The sequence below is a fragment of the Astatotilapia calliptera genome, chromosome 7, assembly GCF_964374335.1.
Source record: "Astatotilapia calliptera chromosome 7, fAstCal68.1, whole genome shotgun sequence".
Classification (NCBI taxonomy): Eukaryota; Metazoa; Chordata; class Actinopteri; order Cichliformes; family Cichlidae; genus Astatotilapia; species Astatotilapia calliptera.
This window is the reverse complement of record NC_137428.1, coordinates 27,509,876-27,528,610: the sequence shown is the minus strand read 5'-3', so window position 1 is coordinate 27,528,610 and position 18,735 is coordinate 27,509,876.

Genomic DNA, 18,735 nt, shown 5'->3' with positions numbered 1-18,735 from the left:
GTGTAGAGTTTATACAAGAACTTAAGTTCCCGTCTTTGTTGAACTCGGGGCATGTGCTCCCGCGTGGTCCCATATGCATAGAGAATATGAACAAAGCTTAATTTGCATAGGCAAACCAGAATGAACCCTAAAGTCATTTCATTTCCTTTCTCTCTGCCTATAAACTATAACTCTAAAACTCCACATTATGGGATTTAGTGTTAGGTTAAGAGACCGTTGTGCTATGTATCGGTCAGCAAAAAAACTCAGAGGAAGCTGAAAAGAAAGAGAAAGAGAGAGAAGAAAAATACAGACAGTGGAACAGTATAAAAGTGTGAGAGATGGGGGAGAGTCCAGAGAGAATGGGAGACAGTTTGAAGAGGCAAATATCCACAGTTGCTAGCAGGAGGTGGGAGGATAAACAACAAAGAGAATCTTTCCCTGGCAGCCATGGGAGAGAGCAAAAGTAAAAAGAAAAAAAAGAGAGAAATAGAGGCAAGGATCCAGCTGAGTGTTTAAGTAGGGAAGAGAAGCAGGAAGCACAGGGAGAAATAAATATGCTATTCCTCGTATCACTGTGTCGCGCTTCACCCCGTCTTTTCTCCGCTGTGTGGGTGTGAGCAGGGGCAAAGGAAGAGAGAAGGAGAGGCTGCCCATGGTGTGCAGATGGGGGGTGGTCAGGGGAAATTTGTGTCACTGTGTGATGAGCCGGTGAGCCTGCTGACAAATAATAGCATTATTTTGACAGACAATGCATTGTATCATTTAGATATTGATGTATATGTATATTTGTAACAGTATGTTCCTCCAAGATGTGGGTTTGTGGTTGCTTGTGCATTTCTTTGATATCTCAACAAAAAAAGCGCACCACTGGGTTCAGAATGAAATGCTTTATCTTCATCGACAATCCACTTATGTAAAAAAGGGGAATGAAAAGCTCTTCTCATGTTGACTGCTCAAACACTTAAATTCAGATTAGAACTGGCAAAAGACAGACATGGAAATAATTAATGTCCCAGTTCCTAAATTATGACATTCGTTTGAGCCTTTTTTTCTCACTTGAATGCCATTTTAATGTAATATGGCATTTAATCATGACAAATTATGCTGATGAATTCCTTGCAGATCCCTTATCCAGCTCCATTTCCCCATTAAATCCATCCATAAAGATGTGATGCTCAGTTTAAAAAAATGTAAATTAAAAAAATGAAAGAATCACATAAAATAATAAGAACTTACTTTTTTATTCAGTTGACTTGCTGACTTTAGGGATTTTATTTATTTTTTTCAAATTTCCTGCATATTCTCCCAAATCTATTCATTTTATCAAAAAACACACACACGCCCAACATTATTCATATATTCAGTTTTTCACATTTCTCACCCACATGCAAAGACATTTACTCACCCACAACTTTTGCAATTATATGCTCTAACAAGAGTAATCAACTCAAATTGAGGCTAACAGGCTTTTTGCTGAATTATTGCTCATCATTATGTCACAGACTTACAGCTGGAGAGGTGAGACTGACATTTTGTTAAAATAAAAAAGTCACATGATGCGCAAAAGTAATAATCTTGGAGATATCATTTGCATCTTGTAACGCTTTATATATTTTTTTCAGTTCCTGTCTCAAATGATTTATGACGCAGAGCTAGATTGTGAGTGTGAGGTTTTTTTTAATATGAAAAATGCACAAAAAGTCAGAATCTACATGTAGAAGTTGAAAATCTGTGGGTCTCATGGGTGAATGAACAAGCAACAAGTGCCAAAAACTGCACTAACCTATAATCTATGGGTAAAGGGCAAAGATGTGTTGCTAACAGAAATGTGAGCACATATAAAAGTAAGACAGTAAAAATCAAGTGGAAATCAAGTTTCCAGAAAGAAAAGGAAAGAGAGGAATTATGGAATATGGAGCAAATGTATTCCTCATAATTTAGTAGGACTCATTACAAGTTATTAGCCCCAGTCTATATTAAAGAACTTTGGTCATTATTTTGGGCTACTGCCTTTATCAAGCTGCAGTTTGTGAGATCTACTGCTAAATCCCTAATAGGGCTGCAAATACATTTACTCTATAGAACCACTGTTTGGAGATTTTCCATTATTATGAATGTGCATTTTAGCAAGTTCACAGTAATGCATATACTGTTGAATGTATAGACAGCACAATGCACGCTGCCATTTACTCAGTGGGGGATATTATTTTTTGCTAATGCTACAAATAACAGATCATATGGAGAATCAGTACCAATAACAGCAGGTCACATTTTTCCACTAAGTGGGTTTTCATGCTAATTTTTATTAGTGTGTGGGTGAATTCCTTACCTAAGTCAATGCGCACAACCTCTGCCTTCCTATCTTTCTAGACAGAGTTTAATAACCTCAGAGAGTCTCTGTCTCACTGTGGGTGCAAAGATGTTTAAACCTGTGTTAATATGTGGGAGAAAAAAAACACCCAAACTCCATAACTGCATGGGAGTCCGTACACACTTACATGTGTGCACAGATGCATACTGACTGCTTCTCGACATCACCTTGGTTCGTCTCCGAGGATTAATGAGGTGTGCTTATCAGCCTGCACTCTGTATGCCAGAGCCTCGGCTTTCCCTAATCAGGCTGCATGTGTGTTTTCGCTGCAGTCAAGCTGTGGAATACTGATCTGGTCACATTACCACAATGTATCTATAAATACACACGGCTTCTCTTCCTAGCACTGATATCTTAATGTTTATTCATTTATGTATTATTTTATCATTGTTGGTTTTTAGGCATAGCCCTAAATGTTATCTGCAGGGGCAAATGGTTGTTGACACCATTTTACCCCTGCAGCTTTATCTAGTGCCAGCATTAGCTAGCACAGATTGTGGAGCTAATTAAAAATAATCAGCTGTGTGTAATTTTCATATCATGCCCACATAAGCTGTAAAGCCTCAACGTACATTTATCTAAACATACTCTAATGGCAAAGATGATGATCAGCAGCAGTAGCTCTGACCTATCAAGCAAGTGTTGAATGACTGTTAATCAAAATGTTTGTAGTGAAAAATGCTTATGTCATGTCTGAAAATAAAGATTTATTGGATGACCACCTGTGGAGGTGGTCGTCTAGGGAACAGTCTCCATTTCTATTGGAGCATAGCCAATCCCACGTCTTTCCTCTACTTTTTTTAACACTTGATTTAATTTGTTTGTGACTCAATAAAAGACAGTGTACCTGTAACTGCTGACCTTGATCACTGTCAAATAACACGTCTGCACTCAAGGCAGTGATAATGCATGTTACCAGCCCGTATCGGTAGTGCACTTTGCCACATCTGAGGCATTTTGACTGTGCTGCATTTCAGTCATTCATTTGATTATTTACATCTGTGAGATGTCAAAATGTCTGCTTTGAAAGCTGAAATGTTTTGATGATGTAAGACACTTTGTTTGATTTTTCAGACACTTGTTATACAGAAATAAAAAGCCTTTAAAAAAATGGTGGATTTGCAGTCATGGTCTGGCCATGACCTTGAATACAGCCTTCAAAAACCTCTGGCTTCTGTCTCACTTTGTTCTGTCATTCATAGTTGCTGTGATACATCAGCTCTTTACTTGCAGTGCAGTTACTCATTAGCACAAAGTCATTTTAAGTCTCATTTGGATATGTCCTTTAGTTTTATGGGTTTGTTAGGTGAAAATAGCTGCCCCCAGTTTTTGTTCACAGCTTTGACTGCATTAGGCGAAGTAGAGAACAGATTTGAACAAATCTTTCGTCTAGTGACCTCCAAATTACTAGCATCCCCAGGCTTCTACCTTTCTACCTATAAAACCCGGAGAGCAGTCAAATGGTGGAAGTGGAAGCTAAATTGGCTAGTCATTCATATGTATATTAGGTCGTTACCTAGGAATTCTGGAGGGAGGGGAGTGGGGGTGAGTGATTGAGGGGGTGGGGGAGTGGAGTGTTTCAGTTTGCCATCTTAGGGAGAAATCAACACATGTCCTTTGTATGTCCTTTGTTGCTGACATTTATTGATGAAAACAGTACAAAAAACCAACCATTTGTACACATATTTACAAATAATGATAAAAAGTGAGTGAGTACATTTCAACATTTTCAGCAATCACTCACAATCCTGGCACTGCCACGGTATCTGTCGTCTGCATTTACCACATGTGTACCTGTAGCAGTGAACACATCGCACAGTGGCCTGATTTTTTTTGCATCTGTGTTTGACCTGACACGTGGCCCTTTTTCCAGGGCTCGGTGTGGAGTGGCATACCTGAGTGGTGAATTCATTGCGATCTGTCTGTCTAGTGGATTGAGGAATTTCCCTGCGAATCTTGTTGACTGTGCCGAGGATGGTGGTTTTCCGTCCAAGAAGTTTTTGCGCAAGTGAAAGCGATGTGAAGAAATTGTCCGTGGTAACATTTCTGTCCTTGTCTAGGAATGGTTCCATCAGCCTCATTACTACATTTTCAGAAAGTCTCTCCCCAGTGGGACGACTAGGGTCCTTGCCAAGATATGGGAAGACATTGCAAATGTACTTGGATTTTAGGTCGCAAGCCACCCAAAACTTGATCCCAAACTTGTCAGGTTTACTTGCAATATACTGCAGGAAACAGCACCATCTGTAAATGACTGCTGGTCAGCAAACCTGGGAAACCCACAGATAATTGGAACTATGGCACGAAACCGCTTCCAAGACATCATGCAACACCTACGCTTTGATGACAAGTCCACCCGCAGTGATCGAGCAAAGACTGATAAGTTCGCTGCAATTTCCAGTGTGTGGGGATCATTTGTCACCAACTGCATCACGTGCTACAACCCTGGTCTACATATCACCATTGATGAACAGCTTTTCCCATCAAAGACTCGGTGCTGTTTCCTGCAGTATATTGCAAGTAAACCGGACAAGTTTGGGATCAAGTTTTGGGTGGCTTGCGACCTAAAATCCAAGTACATTTGCAATGTCTTCCCATATCTTGGCAAGGACCCCAGTCGTCCCATTGGGGAGAGACTTTCTGAAAATGTAGTAATGAGGCTGATGGAACCATTCCTAGACAAGGACAGAAATGTTACCACGGACAATTTCTTCACATCGCTTTCACTTGCGCAAAAACTTCTTGGACGGAAAACCACCATCCTCGGCACAGTCAACAAGATTCGCAGGGAAATTCCTCAATCCACTAGACAGACAGATCGCAATGAATTCACCACTCAGGTATGCCACTCCACACCGAGCCCTGGAAAAAGGGCCACGTGTCAGGTCAAACACAGATGCAAAAAAAATCAGGCCACTGTGCGATGTGTTCACTGCTACAGGTACACATTTGGTAAATGCAGACGACAGATACCGTGGCAGTGCCAGGATTGTGAGTGATTGCTGAAAATGTTGAAATGTACTCACTCACTTTTTATCATTATTTGTAAATATGTGTACAAATGGTTGGTTTTTTGTACTGTTTTCATCAATAAATGTCAGCAACAAAGGACATACAAAGGACATGTGTTGATTTCTCCCTAAGATGGCAAACTGAAACACTCCACTCCCCCACCCCCTCAATCACTCACCCCCACTCCCCTCCCTCCAGAATTCCTAGGTAACGACCTAATATACATATGAATGACTCCAGCATTTGACTGACTGCTCTCCGGCTTTTAAAGGTAGAAACGCAAAATGATGACTCCGCGGGGGTCTAAGGTAGAAAACCAAAATGACTGCTCTCCGGGGGTCTAAGTGTAAACAGCTCTTGGCTGTAAGCCTCAGTGGGATCGGAGATATTCACGTTCTACCAGTCTACTAAGATGTTGTGTCATGATTATATTTCAAGTGTATTTCAAACCCATGCCTTGACATATTGGTCACCGTTTTTGTGCTGATGTCCATGCCAGTAGAGGTTTGGAATCTTGCAGTTATTGAACAAAAGTCCAGACCTAATGACCCTGCTCTGTAGCTTCAGATCTTTAAGTGTCCCTAGAATCAGATCCAAGTCTGTTGTGGGCGCTTTCCATTAATGTGGTCCTGTTCCTTGGAACAAGCTGGCTGCTGACTTCCGATTGATTACATCTGTTTATACATCAAACAAAATGCTCAAAATCTTTTTCTTCACACAGGCTTACACTTACACTTAATGGCTGTGTTATTTCATTCAGTTTTTTTTTTCCTATTTCACTTTCTTAAGGCATTGTAAAGCTGCACAGGTGTTTATATTTTTAAGCTTACATATGATGAAATATGCCATGTAAATAAAATAGCATCTTTTCAGAATTGATTAAATAAATGTCTAAATTAATCTGAACACAAGGCCTTTTATCTCATGTACAGTTCAATTTAAAAATCCAATTACCAGCCTCATCATCTGTGTTGAATTACTATAATTTGGTTAATTAAATCATATGCTATTCTCCTTGCAGTTAATACAGTGTTAATAATTAAACAATAACAAAATTGGACTAATTTTAATGTTTTTTTCCCTTTTGATGCTGAATGAATTAGCACCAATAAAAGACTACATGAACTATAAAATGTAAGATGACTCAAGTTATTTCTTAAATTGAGCAAACCTAAAACCCCAAATGTAACCAAAATAATATCATGTTCCAGTTCTGTCTGTTTTTGAAAGAAAAAGAAGTAATGTTTATTTTCAGTGTAAACGTTACAGACACATGCCAAGAGGCATCACAGAGCACATGAAAGAGAGTCTTATTAATTGTGTTTCACTGAGTTTAGTATTGCATCACACAACTGCACCATATGTAACAAATATCCTATTTCAATCTAACGGACAGGCATTGTCAAACATGTCTGACAACATTATTAAGAACTTAATTTTTTAATCAACTCTTACTTCCTGTAACATGTACATATTTCTAAGCCATGCTGAATAAATGCAAAAATGTAATAATGAGAAATATACTGTACATGAAATGAAAAGAAATGTCTGGCTAAGTTAGTAGTCTGTTGTCTAACTTCGATATTATAATTGAATGTGGAAATTGTAATTAGAAATCCAGTTTTTATATATTTGATTTTAATAGTTTTTTGTCTTCATAAACTGTCTACTATATTAACTTCTATTCAGACTATGAACATTTAAAATAGGTCAGTACGAATTTAAATAGATGAAACTCATCTCTCAAAAATTGGATGGATCTTTTACCTCCCGAATATAAAAAAGACTACCCAGAATGCAAGAGCAATGAAGTTGAAATGTCAGATTGGCCTGAATCATCCAGTTCAATGACTGATGATAATGAAAAATCTTTACAAAAGCATATGACCATGAGCAAACAGCCGGCCTTGTGTACATTAAGTGAAAAACAAATGCTGGCAGTGATTTTTCTTGACATTTAACAGTAGGATGACAGTGATTCTATGGAAGTATACAGTAAATTATTTAGTTTGGAAAGTACGCACGCACGCACGCACACACACATGCTGAAGAGATATATCAAGAGAATAAATGGCCAGCTCTTTATTAGATGCTACTTTTTGAAATACTTGTATGCACATAGGTCAGGGGTGTCCAACTCCAGGCCTCAAGGGCCGGTGTCCTGCAGGTTATAGATCTCACCCTGAGTCAACACACCTGAATCTAATGATTAGTTCATTACCAGGCCTCTGGAGAACTTCAAGCTATGTTGAGGAGGTAATTTCGCCATTTGAATCAGCTGTGTTGGATCAAGGACACCAGCCCTTGAGGCCTGGAGATGGGCACCGCTGACGTAGGTGGTTCGCTGATGAAGGTGTGGTTCTCTCCTCCTGTGTGTATCTGTTATGCCAAATTGTGTTTTATATCAAAGAAGCTCACTTTACTAATGAAGCTATTAGAAGATGCACAAACAAGAGCGCGTGTCTTAGTGAATATTCCAAATATATTCCTTTGAATGTCTACTCATCTCCAGAATTGTTAAATCCCAGCTGTATTACTTTAATGTGGTTTCTAGTAGCAATTTGGCAATTAAGATGAAAATCTAAGGATACATCTACTCACTTTAAAATGGACTTTTCTTACATTATACTGACACGGCAGAAATAATGCATTGTTAAACATATCCCAATTACATCGCTTGAAGCAAGTGCCGCAGCACAAACTGTTTCGGTCAGAGACGAGAATAAGAGGCTTCCTAAACTCCTGGTGATTTGTTATGAGCTTAATACTCATTCCACAGAGTGAGGCATTAAAAGAGGGGCTTTTACACCGTCCCACATCAACTGCCCTACTTGATGGGGCTACAGATAGGGGCTGGGGAGGGATTTTAACTGAATAGATGAAGGACTGCTGGTAACTCTTGAGAAACTCATGTCTTGCATTTTATTGCATGTTGAACTGATACAATGTAATACATAGAAAATAAAGCAACAGATATTAAAGAATATGTCACTGAGTGTAAGAAACCTGCTGTTCAGGCTGCGCAAAATCTCCCTGAACCGAGTTGATTTCTGTCCAAACCACAATGCCCCCAGAAATCTAAATCTGAGCAGATGAAGAATGTTGTCTGTTTTTGGCCAGCTGCTTGCTGCAAAGCAATATTGTGTATGAATACCATCTTCATATTAACATTTCATAAGGTGTAAAATGTGAAAGTCTTTTCGGGGTTAGGGGTATTCTATCCTGCTGTTCAATGAAAAATATGCAAATAAATAAATTATCCTTCTTAGGTTTGCCTATGAGCAGAAGTATGTTTCATTCTGCTGTCTTCTGATGATGAGTGCACAAAGTAAAAGCAGCTAAAATACATTTTGATTTTCTGCTTGTGCAACAATGGAAGTGTGTAAAATAAAAACTGCCTCCAAACCTAATTACTGTATTCTGTGCAGATGTGTCAGTGTGTCGAAGTTCACATCAGAGTTTTCAAATCTTATTAATGATGCAGCAAATATTTTCAATTGTTAGAGATTCAGTGACCGTAAGGTTTTTGTGTAAAGGAAATGACTTTGTATTCTAGAGAAGAACTAACAATTTATGAATTACTTTCTGGCAACCATTAATAGGGTACATGCACAAAACATTGGAGGACATAATTTAGTGCACCTGTTTAATTTAATGCACCCTGTAAGACAGGTGCTACACAGTCTTTGCTGCTTCATTTTTATTAAAACAGTTTGTTGAGTTACTGGCAAAATCATGGAAAAGCATGATGCAATTACATGCACGAACCTGCAATAAAGGAATTTCTTTTAAATTAAAAGTTTGCATTTACTTGTTTTAAGGCTTTGTGTTTATATTTTCTATATAGATTAATTTCCACTGAAACATGCATCAAGCACTGACCCCACACCATTTATATCACATGTATATACAAAAAGGTTGAAAAAAAAAATCACCATTTATGCAACACCAGAAATTACAGCCACGGGAAAGCCAAGAAAAGGTTAAATAGATGGTATTTGGGGGACTTTTATCAAATCATTTTAGAGGTTTGTGGTGTCAGAAGTGCAGTTTGTTTCATAGATGCCTGATTGATGCTTTTAAGTTGACGTATGCACACAAGTTAACAGAAATAGTCCTTGAATCCTTAACTTTTCCAGTAAAAAAATAAAACATTTTGTCTCCGTAAGGTTCTTTATTGCTTTTTTCAGTTAAAATAATCACAATGAATCAAATTAAAATCAATTATGAAACTTCATTTTTATGTTATTGAATATAGCAATACATCTGAGCTATCTGCATATTTGTATGCAACTATAATAAAAAGCAGCTCTGCTGAGTTTACATGTTAACAAATTCTCATAACTAATAAGCAAAAACTACTTTTGGCTCCTGCCTTATTCAGAAGGGGTCACTTTAGCAGGTACCTCTCCAGGTTTTGATTTGGCAGATGCCCTTTCGAATGCAACCCCCAAGGAATTTGTGTTTCCTCTCACTATCAAACTGGGGAGCTTTTGCTTGTTAGATTACTGTGTAAACCACTACACTGTGGAGCAATCTCCTATAATAATATAGTAGATAACTGACTGCCAGGGAACTTTGAAGCAAGGCTGTAAGGAGTCCACATTCAGATAAGGTGGGTTAAGCTACTGGGTATAAAACTGTCTCCATCCCAAAACTTGGGAAATGGGCTGCGAAACGACATAACCAAATAAAAAAATGTGAAGTAACTAATTAAGCATTTTTAAATATCAAAATGTAACACTAGTGCTCCTCTCTGACTCGCAAAAGCAGACACAATTGCTTTTAATTTAAGGAACTTTAAACTGTCACAGTAACTTGACACTAATTAAGACACATGGCTTTTAAACACGAGAACATGTGTAAAATACTGTTGGGATTTATTTTTTTATTTTTTTTGCTTTTCTGGTCAAATTTTAATGAGATGTGATGAAAAATGGGGCATACTGGAGTAGTCAGATTGTGCATGCTTAGAAAGCTTAATTGCCCATCTTCCATCTACCACCTCTAAGTGTGAAGTTGGATGTGTTAATGTGCAGGATAAGTGCCTTCTACTCTCTTATTCATTCTACCATTGTTCATTTAATTTCAGGAGGCAGCTGACAGCCAATTATCTGCTCAGTGGTGAAGACAATGCATTGGACTTCAGCCTAGTAATAGCAAAAGCAGAAAAGTGACCTTGTGGTCACAAGCCTGCTTCACTCTTATCTGAAAAGTAAAGGTGATCAACACTAAAATTAGATTTCAAATCCAAGTCCAGCTCTTAATAAGAAAATACTGAACACGTCTTAAAATAGGTTCTTGAAAGGCTATGTGGAGAACATTCATTGTTTGGCTTTTGTGTTGAAACAGATGGCCTCACCTGCTTTAAAGTAGCTGGAAATTATGAATTTCACAGAATCTAAACAGCCTTTCTGTAAGCGATTGCTACAGTTTATTTCATGTCCAGCTCCAAGCTGTTGGCAGCACAACATGAACGCTCCTCTTTTTTTCTAGGGAATGGAAAGTTTGTCATTAGAGACCAACTGTACTGTTATCCTGTGGCAGAAAGTTTGAAGACCATGTGTTTGTAGTTCAGTGATGTATTGGCCGTTCCATGACAAATCCCAGAGGGCTACTGCAGTCGGTGGGTCTGTCTCTCTATCAGCTCTCTTTATCAGTGTACACATGAGAGTGGGCTACGAGTGAGTTCATCTATAATCTAACAAGCCTAAAGACTTGAAGTTATTGGCAAACAGTAGTGAACAAGAATGGACCAGCCCTTACAGGAGAAGAAAGAGTCCGGGCCCTCGAACTCATAGTATCAGCTACACCCTGCAGATGTTTCTACAGCTTTTTTTCTGTAGGCAACGTAGTGTGATAGAACAAAACTATGCTTATTTTTTAATTAAGCAAAATGATTCTGAACATTCATTAGTATTAATAGGAAGAATACGTTTGCTTTTATTTGTGCAGAAGCAGGAGAGGTTTGTCGATATTTGTTATATAAGGTTAAAGAGAGAGAGAAAGGGTAGGGCACACACAGATAAGCAGAGTTTGGCATTAAATAGAAGTGAACTTATATTGTGGCACAATATGAATAAAATCCAGTCTCAATTAGGCTGACATTTAGGGCTTATGCTAAAAAGATAAACTGCAATATTTGCCACCAGGATAAAAAATAAAAAAAGTCAATCTAGGCATCCAAGCAATCTGTACTTCATTAGAGTTTGCATCTGTTAACAGGAGTGACTTTAGGAACTTAGTCAAAGGTGCTCACTTTCAAACTTATTTAAACTTTTTTGCTTCCTCCTTCTTTAGTGTGCCCGCTGTTCACCATCCTTATCTTTCATTTCTGTGGCTGTAGGGCTCACAGCAGCGTGAAAGGGGAGTCTTGGCTTATAAACATGATAGACAGCAAAGATGCTTCAAACACAAGCCTGCATTCTCTGTGTGTGTGTGTGTGTGTGTGTGTGTGTGTGTGTGTGTGTGTGTGTGTGTGTGTGTGTGTGTGTGTGTGTGTGTGTGTGTGTGTGTGTGTGCGTGTGCGTGTGTCTGGCACTCAATGAATACCAAATTGCATCTGAATATACGGCTTACAATATTGTCAGTACCTAAACCCTGAATTTAAAAGAATATTTACTTCGTTGAGAAAGATACGTAAAAAAAAATCTCGGACCATATTGTTACCTCTAGGTGGATATCTTACCCCGGGCTTTGTTGTTTCTTGTCTGCTGCATCACATTGCACTTCCTCCGCTTAGTTTGAGAAATTGGGCGTTAACAACCCCAGCTTGAAGACCCAAACATTTATCCATGGCAGTTCCACAGGCGAGATTATGAATTAGTCAGGGAGCTCAGAGAAAAACAACAACATAATTAGGGAACTCCATCACCACACTGTTGATATTGTAAATAATTTTTATCCTTCAGCATCTCTAAGACATATTCTTTTCATATATTTTGGCTATCCAGCACAGAGCTTAAAGAAGACTGCAAGAGCTCCTCAACGGTATCAAAAACTACATTTAATTTAAAATAATTGCATTAATATGGCTTCAATTTGTAACAACAGATATATTTACACACTGTTCCAAAAAATAGTAATGTCAAATTATTTTACTGTGTATTTTACAGTTGTGTACTGTTTTTCTAGAATATCATTACATTTACATAAGTAGACTGATCTGACACGTCAAATGTAAAATAACATAACATCACTGTAAATGTAATAAAACACAATTTACTTGTTTGTTAAATATATTTTTTTGTACATATGCATATTTAGATTGTAAAAATACATCCAGGAATGTCTCCCATCATGCCTTGGGACATGTGCTGCTGTTTAGATGTTCTTGTTTTATTGTTTATTGTTACGTTACTTTTAACTGTTATCTTGAATGTTGTGCAGAGTCACTGATAGTTGTTGTTTTGTAGAGAGTGCTGTACCATGGGTGACTTCTGTTGTGCTGTTGTTGAACCTTGAGGCACATTGTAGCACCAGCAAGTGTTTCAATAAAGAGCTCCCCCTACCAGCTTGGGGTTAAATAACAAGCTCAATCTCTCTCTGTGAGCTTCTTTGTTAAGATTTCTCTGCATGCCACAATGTAAAACATTGCACGGACACACTGTGCTAATTATATATTTTGAAAAAGAAATGTAGAGGTAGGAATTGCAATTAATATAAATAACATGACGCTAAGCATCGGCCAATGAATGTGAACTAACAACAACAAGCTTGCGGGTATGGCTGCGAGCGTAGGAAAAACCCTAATATGAAGGTATTTTACTGTGCATTTTACAGTAATGTTCTGTTCTTCTAGAATATCATTAACATTACGTAAATTGACTTTGACTTCACATTTTGAATGTAAATTAACGTTTAATCACTGTAATGTAATACAACATAATTTTCATGATTATTAAATGTATCTGTCTGTACATATGCATATTTAGATTGTTAAAATACATTCACAAATGTATCATGATTTCACAAATATCTGTCCGTTATTTGAAAAATTGAACTGTTGAATTCAAATGTAGTGCTATGGAAAAGTATATGTTCGTGGCTCAAGAGTTGGCAGTTCGCCTTGTGATCAGAAGGTTGCCGGTTCGCGCCCCAGTTCAGACACTCTCCGTCATTGTGTCCGTGGTCAAGACTCTTCACCTACCGCCTACTAGTGATAGCCGATGGTGCGATATGGCAGCCTCGTCTCTATCCCAGGGCATTCAATCATTATTATTTAAACCAACTGTTAACTGTATATTTCTGTACATTTACATATTATGATTCATATTTCCACATTCAGTGATCTTGTTTATAGGTAATTTCATTGTTTGATCACGTAAAAATGTTCCTAATTTAATGTCTAAAAGCACTTGGAAATGGCAGAATCCCATGTCAAATTAGCGCAACAAACTCTATTGTCATTACTGAAAATGACCGTATTTTTATGGGACAGTTATTTTCTGTTATTTTACGGTCGTATTTTGGCGCCCCGGCTGCCAGAATATTACCGTTTTTTTAAAGATTTTTTTTTTCCTATTTATAGATGATTTCATTGTTTAATGACATTAACATGTTCCTAATTCAATGTTTAGCGGCACTTGAAAAAGGCGAGATCCCATGTCAAATTAGCGCAACTAATTGTATTTTCATTACTGGAAATAACCGTATTTTATTTTCTGTAATTATAAGGTCGTATTTTGGCGCCCCAGCTGCCGGAATATTACCATTTTTTCAAGATGCTTTTTCTAATGGTGCATCCTAAGATAAAAACTGTATATAGTTATAGAGAGATTTGGGTCTCTTAGAAATTTTTGGTGACAGTGAGAGAACAAAAAAGCACAGAAAATGAAAAAATATGTCTCTGATATTTAAAATGTATAAATACTTTACGGTAATTTCAAATTATCTTGCCATTTTTTGGTTTCATAAACCTGATGAAAGGATAGTGTGTCCAGTGTTGCCAACTCCTCAGTAAGGAAAATCGCTATCGGTTGTCCTAAAAGTCGCTAGAAGTCGCTAAATGACGTCATCGCCTAATTTGCATAATTGGTCATGCTAATCTAATTGTAACCTACGTTGTTGGAGAGAGAAATAACATCGTGGAAGAGACATAAAGTGAGTAAAAAACGTCCTAAATGCATTTAGAGTTTATTTAGAACTACAAATTAAATTTCTTTTAGCAATTATTGTTTTTTTTAATGTCACAATTCCAACCCTGCTCCTTTACCCGGGCTTGGACCGGCAAAAGTGACCCGAAATAGGCACTCTGGTGGAGTTACTTTGTGTGTGTGTGTTTATAAGTAGTTTTAAACCTTGTGATCCACAAAACAGCATAAGAGTAAAAGAGTAAAAGAAGAACTGACTGCGTTACAGCACCCGCTGCTTGTTGAGAGTAAAAGCAATACGCGCTTTCACGTCTTTTTTTTGTGACTTTTTTTGGAAAAAAAAGTCGCTAAAGGGTCTGAAAACTCGCTAAATATAGCGACAAAGTCGCTAAGTTGGCAACACTGAGTGTGTCACCAATTTTGTATTACACTTCTATTAAATGTCAGATTTACTTTAAATGGCAATTCTGTCTGAGATGACTCATTTTAAATATTGTCATTACCACTGAATGTACTTTATCATCTACATATATATTGCCTCTAGGTGTTCTCCACTTTCCATTCAGTGCAGGTCTCTCCTCACTGCTGAAAGGAAGTAATGCTTTAAATGTTTCTACTTTAACACAAAAACACCAATGCATTTAACTCACAACTGTGACACTTAAATTAAAGATAGGCTTTATGTTTGCTACAGCTGGCTTCTTATCTTTGGTTTAACATTTAAACCACTTTTGGTTGCTGTTGCTGTTTGGTTGCTGTTTTTCTTTTCTTCTCCTTTGTTTTGGTTAAGTATAAGCACCAAAATTACCTTTGGAGAAGACAAGTTTGAATTGAAATGCACAACAAATCGTGCAACATTGAGACCATGCCAATTACCGTTGATGATTTTACATATAATTCTTTTGATGACTGCTAGAGGCCTCTTACATAATCTGTGTAGCTCTCTTTACCAGTGAATGCAAGAGATGATAACAGCCGGCTGAGACTACAAGGCAAAAGGCAGCACCTGCTCGTGATATGTCTGGCACTTTCAACAACTAATAAGTCCATTCAATGGGTTGATAACATCTATGTTGAGACTTGGCTGTACTAGCTGCATCTAATGTCCCCTAAAGCTATAACTTAACAGACACAAGGAACACTCTGCAGTTTGCTGTAATTCTGCTCCCTCAGATCCAACCAACACTACCTCAGGTGACTCACTTTATCAGTTTTTCAGATGTTACACAGCTCCCTCTGGCTTTCTGCAACTGAGGGAAAATAACAACCTTGATTACAGGAGAATGTCTTTAAAAAAACAACACGATGCTGTTCTACATGTTGCGATAACAAGCCTGCTGTTTTTATTTAATAATGTCTATCCTCCATCATACATCTATACACAATATACAGCCATACGTTTCATTTCCTGTTAAAAATTTAACACTGCATAGTGAATATATCTGATCAGCTTAGGCCCACCCAGCAACTTGAAAACTTAAATGACACTGGCAAATGCTCATATATTACCTGGTATAGGCCACAGTGTTCAAGTGGTTTGTGGCTATAAACTAAATGGTAATTTTGTGAAATTAAAATGATCCATTGCTTTTTGTCCAGCTGTAAAAAGTGAATTTCTCTAGCGTGGCATTAAATAAAGTCTATGTCTTTTATGTGTTAGAAATGCATACATGTTACAAATGGGTCATTTTATTGGTATATGTGGTTGTCTTTCCGATGCTGCTGTCTGCTGGGATAGCTACAGCCATCACAACTGGGGTCTTCTGCTCCTGGTCATCCACAACAAAAGCAGCCAGCAGTTGCTCATCTGTCTGTCCCAGCTTGCATCTTACATCATGCTATTATATGGCTGAGAGTCTCCTAAGCACCTTTGCATAGTCTGCAACATGGGTACTCTTGGCTGTGGTAGGCTCCTACCTTTATGGACATGGTGCTTAGGCCATTGATTTCTTTATATTGGCTACTTCCTCTTTCTGTTGATGGTACATCCCATGCACAGTCTTAGATGTCCATGATAGTTCCTCTTCCTGGTCACCATTTGTCTTCGGCTGCCTGAGGCATTCTTGGAGATGCTAATCTCAGGGGCCCCATTTTCCAGATGTATTTGCAGGTGCTGTGTTTTATCCTGGATTGTGAACCTTCCTCCACTAATCCTCACCCTCTGTATTTCCATTGCTCAGAGAGCCTCAGGGTGCTGGATGTTAGGTGTAGATCTCCATGGATTGTGAGTAGTTTTTGTGTCTCAACATCAGTGGCATCCATCTGTTCCTGTGGCCAGATTATTATTCCAGATAGGTAGCAGATGACCAGTATGTGTATGTATTTATGGCTTGGATCGTATCCCTACCATTCTTACCTTCTACATGTATTATGTAGGTATTATGTATATTATTATGCTTTCCCTTAGCCTGTGGGATACCCAGGTATGGGTAGCTACCCTTTATATCTGCTATTCTGCTTTCTGGCACATCCATCTTTGTACCCCTTGTAGACAGGTGGTCAGTTGGCAAATGTGGCCTGCCATCAGAGGTCAGTTCCTCTAGTCTGCAGGCTCACCAATGGCCGTGGTGAGGGTCATCACAGCCGGGATCCTTTCCCCCACGCTCCCTCCCAGTCTGACTGCTCGATAGCGAGACCAAACCTCCCACCCTCTCTGGCATATGGTTTCCTCTGGTGCACCATGCTGCAGTAACTGTCCCACTTGCTACCTCTACTGAGGATACGGCTTTGGTCCATTCTAAGATTAATTATAGTATTAAATAGCAACTGGAAAAACTGCAACTGGAAAAGTTAAAGCCATCAATGGCTCTCGGATGAGCTGTGTGAAAAGTGATAAATTTGGTTGCGGCTTAAGAATGAAGAAGTTTAAAAATGAAAAAAATAAAAGTCTGGAGTGTATGGAGAGGTTCTTACTCCTCATCTCTATTTGAGGGTACAATGTGCTGCCCAATTACTTTAGAAATGGGAGGTTTTTCTGATGGGCTACATTTGAAGGCAGAATGAAAAGCCAGTGAGAAGGGGGGGGATCACACATTTTTACCACATTTCAGGAAGACACTTTCATGCTTGAGTGTTCTCATGTTAAGTACCACAAATAGTTGTATGACAAATAAAGAAAAGAGTGTTCAATTCCAGCAAAGTTTTTACCTCTGCACAGCTGGACAATCTCAGGGAGAAGTGGGTGTGAATGTAGTCAGTCAGTTAGTTGGCTCAGTTAAAGCTACAAGCCTTATCTGTGACAAAGATGTGTGATCATACTACATTTATTTTATTCTCTTTTCATTAACTCTCCACTGCTAGCACAATAATCAGATAGGATGCAAAGTTAATTTTTTCCATGACTGGTATTGCTTGCTTAGTTTACATTATTGTCATGATCAAATAAACACAGTGCAGTGTACAATGGGTTCATGTTGATAAAGTGAACATAATAATACACAATGATTATTGTCTCTGTGTCCAAAACTCCTCAATGGATTTATTTGTTGTCCTTTGCTGTAATGAGAAATGTCCCTCTCGTCCCTGGTTGATGGACTTGTAGTGCAAGCTGTAAGACCTACTGTAGTGGCAGGCCAGCCTTATCCTTTACCATCCATGATGCCTGTGGAGCTGCCTGAGCAGACAGCCAACCAGAATCATTCATGACTGGAGCAGTCAGAGGAGATACTTGGATTTGGTCTGCAGCATTCAGACATGCTCAGCAATCATTCATGTCCCACTGTAATGCACTGGGAATATCAGCAATGATGGATAGTTAACGTCACCCTTTCTCCCACATCTTGTTTCCTGCTCTCTTTCATCCTGAAAAACTAACCCGTTCTCATTTATTGCTGCATTGCTTCATTTGTCTCATTGTTTCTTTGTTTGTCCCACACTCCCTCTCTCAGCCTTGTTTTGACCTGCCAGATGCTGACTGTCTCGCTGCAGGCATCACAGGGAGTGCATGGAAACTTGTGACTATAGTAGCAGCCCTTGTTGACAGCTTTCAGACTATACAGCCTAATAACATAGAATTAACCACAGGTACAGCAGCTTGGTGCTAAAGGGAGCAATTATGTATTTTATATATACAGTATTTCAAACCAGAATGAAAGAGTGTTTCACTGTGGTTTCTTTCTTCTCCACTTCCAAAGTATGTTCACTGATGCACGTCAGCAGTACGATTTAATCTTAGCATCAAGAAATTTAATGGGCAGATGCATTTGACCCAATATCACCCCTTACTTTATGGCACATAATGAAAATGACTCCACATAATTCATTTTGGGTTATTTTATT